Raw genomic sequence first — 3,777 nt, forward strand, 5'->3', positions numbered from 1 at the left:
AGGCGGTGGCACGGGCTTGGTTAGGGGAATGAAAAATCCAAGATCTAGGGCCCGAAGGCCCCAGAAATGGCTGTGCACTGGCCTACTTTCTACTGACCACTAAAGGACACCACAGGCCCAGAAAGGAGAATGGTCACACCCTAGAGAGATACATATATAATTATTAAATAAAAAAATAGAGGGCTAAAATCGCCAGGGTTCAAATCAAACGGGCTATATTGCCGTGGTTTATACCAACAAGGGTTTAATTTAATGAAAAAACTAATGGTAGGTTTTAGTCAGATGTGGTGAGGGGCATATAACTCACGTCTGTATGGACATGAGGAGACGCTCGACGTCACAGTGGACGGAGAAAAAATCATGTGGCTCTGCAACATCACCCGCACCAATGATGGCGGCCATTTTAACCAACTCGACGCCTGTATGGGCTGAAGAGAAAATTTTCCAGAGCTCTGCTACATCACCCACCTTCAAAATGATGGCAGCTGTACTCATTTTTACGGTTTTGTGTCATTCAGGCACTCTCGCGACGCGTTTCGAACTTTCCCAAGGTTCTCATCAGGCGAATTGAAATGACAACTGTCTCTGTTCCCTCTGCAACTACAGAGTGCTTGAGGGCGTGGTCCCTCTGGACTTTATAGTGGTAGAGGGCGGGGCGCCCCTCCCACTACTAAATACCTTTCAGCACTGTATGGTGCTTCATAAATAGTTTTTTCACTATCAATAAATTTGTTTTTAATTTTAATATTTAATAATCATACACATACACTCACAGACATCACACACAATCCAATCCAGACGAAGGGCAATCCAAAAGCTCAGAGGCGGTGGCACGGGCTTGGTTAGGGGAATGAAAAATCCAAGATCTAGGGCCCGAAGGCCCCAGAAATGGCTGTGCACTGGCCTACTTTCTACTGACCACTAAAGGACACCACAGGCCCAGAAAGGAGAATGGTCACACCCTAGAGAGATACATATATAATTATTAAATAAAAAAATAGAGGGCTAAAATCGCCAGGGTTCAAATCAAACGGGCTATATTGCCGTGGTTTATACCAACAAGGGTTTAATTTAATGAAAAAACTAATGGTAGGTTTTAGTCAGATGTGGTGAGGGGCATATAACTCACGTCTGTATGGACATGAGGAGACGCTCGACGTCACAGTGGACGGAGAAAAAATCATGTGGCTCTGCAACATCACCCGCACCAATGATGGCGGCCATTTTAACCAACTCGACGCCTGTATGGGCTGAAGAGAAAATTTTCCAGAGCTCTGCTACATCACCCACCTTCAAAATGATGGCAGCTGTACTCATTTTTACGGTTTTGTGTCATTCAGGCACTCTCGCGACGCGTTTCGAACTTTCCCAAGGTTCTCATCAGGCGAATTGAAATGACAACTGTCTCTGTTCCCTCTGCAACTACAGAGTGCTTGAGGGCGTGGTCCCTCTGGACTTTATAGTGGTAGAGGGCGGGGCGCCCCTCCCACTACTAAATACCTTTCAGCACTGTATGGTGCTTCATAAATAGTTTTTTCACTATCAATAAATTTGTTTTTAATTTTAATATTTAATAATCATACACATACACTCACAGACATCACACACAATCCAATCCAGACGAAGGGCAATCCAAAAGCTCAGAGGCGGTGGCACGGGCTTGGTTAGGGGAATGAAAAATCCAAGATCTAGGGCCCGAAGGCCCCAGAAATGGCTGTGCACTGGCCTACTTTCTACTGACCACTAAAGGACACCACAGGCCCAGAAAGGAGAATGGTCACACCCTAGAGAGATACATATATAATTATTAAATAAAAAAATAGAGGGCTAAAATCGCCAGGGTTCAAATCAAACGGGCTATATTGCCGTGGTTTATACCAACAAGGGTTTAATTTAATGAAAAAACTAATGGTAGGTTTTAGTCAGATGTGGTGAGGGGCATATAACTCACGTCTGTATGGACATGAGGAGACGCTCGACGTCACAGTGGACGGAGAAAAAATCATGTGGCTCTGCAACATCACCCGCACCAATGATGGCGGCCATTTTAACCAACTCGACGCCTGTATGGGCTGAAGAGAAAATTTTCCAGAGCTCTGCTACATCACCCACCTTCAAAATGATGGCAGCTGTACTCATTTTTACGGTTTTGTGTCATTCAGGCACTCTCGCGACGCGTTTCGAACTTTCCCAAGGTTCTCATCAGGCGAATTGAAATGACAACTGTCTCTGTTCCCTCTGCAACTACAGAGTGCTTGAGGGCGTGGTCCCTCTGGACTTTATAGTGGTAGAGGGCGGGGCGCCCCTCCCACTACTAAATACCTTTCAGCACTGTATGGTGCTTCATAAATAGTTTTTTCACTATCAATAAATTTGTTTTTAATTTTAATATTTAATAATCATACACATACACTCACAGACATCACACACAATCCAATCCAGACGAAGGGCAATCCAAAAGCTCAGAGGCGGTGGCACGGGCTTGGTTAGGGGAATGAAAAATCCAAGATCTAGGGCCCGAAGGCCCCAGAAATGGCTGTGCACTGGCCTACTTTCTACTGACCACTAAAGGACACCACAGGCCCAGAAAGGAGAATGGTCACACCCTAGAGAGATACATATATAATTATTAAATAAAAAAATAGAGGGCTAAAATCGCCAGGGTTCAAATCAAACGGGCTATATTGCCGTGGTTTATACCAACAAGGGTTTAATTTAATGAAAAAACTAATGGTAGGTTTTAGTCAGATGTGGTGAGGGGCATATAACTCACGTCTGTATGGACATGAGGAGACGCTCGACGTCACAGTGGACGGAGAAAAAATCATGTGGCTCTGCAACATCACCCGCACCAATGATGGCGGCCATTTTAACCAACTCGACGCCTGTATGGGCTGAAGAGAAAATTTTCCAGAGCTCTGCTACATCACCCACCTTCAAAATGATGGCAGCTGTACTCATTTTTACGGTTTTGTGTCATTCAGGCACTCTCGCGACGCGTTTCGAACTTTCCCAAGGTTCTCATCAGGCGAATTGAAATGACAACTGTCTCTGTTCCCTCTGCAACTACAGAGTGCTTGAGGGCGTGGTCCCTCTGGACTTTATAGTGGTAGAGGGCGGGGCGCCCCTCCCACTACTAAATACCTTTCAGCACTGTATGGTGCTTCATAAATAGTTTTTTCACTATCAATAAATTTGTTTTTAATTTTAATATTTAATAATCATACACATACACTCACAGACATCACACACAATCCAATCCAGACGAAGGGCAATCCAAAAGCTCAGAGGCGGTGGCACGGGCTTGGTTAGGGGAATGAAAAATCCAAGATCTAGGGCCCGAAGGCCCCAGAAATGGCTGTGCACTGGCCTACTTTCTACTGACCACTAAAGGACACCACAGGCCCAGAAAGGAGAATGGTCACACCCTAGAGAGATACATATATAATTATTAAATAAAAAAATAGAGGGCTAAAATCGCCAGGGTTCAAATCAAACGGGCTATATTGCCGTGGTTTATACCAACAAGGGTTTAATTTAATGAAAAAACTAATGGTAGGTTTTAGTCAGATGTGGTGAGGGGCATATAACTCACGTCTGTATGGACATGAGGAGACGCTCGACGTCACAGTGGACGGAGAAAAAATCATGTGGCTCTGCAACATCACCCGCACCAATGATGGCGGCCATTTTAACCAACTCGACGCCTGTATGGGCTGAAGAGAAAATTTTCCAGAGCTCTGCTACATCACCCACCTTCAAAATGATGGCAGCTGT

Source organism: Leuciscus leuciscus, assembly GCF_965113295.1.
Source record: "Leuciscus leuciscus genome assembly, contig: HAP1_SCAFFOLD_391, whole genome shotgun sequence".
Lineage (NCBI taxonomy): Eukaryota > Metazoa > Chordata > Actinopteri > Cypriniformes > Leuciscidae > Leuciscus > Leuciscus leuciscus.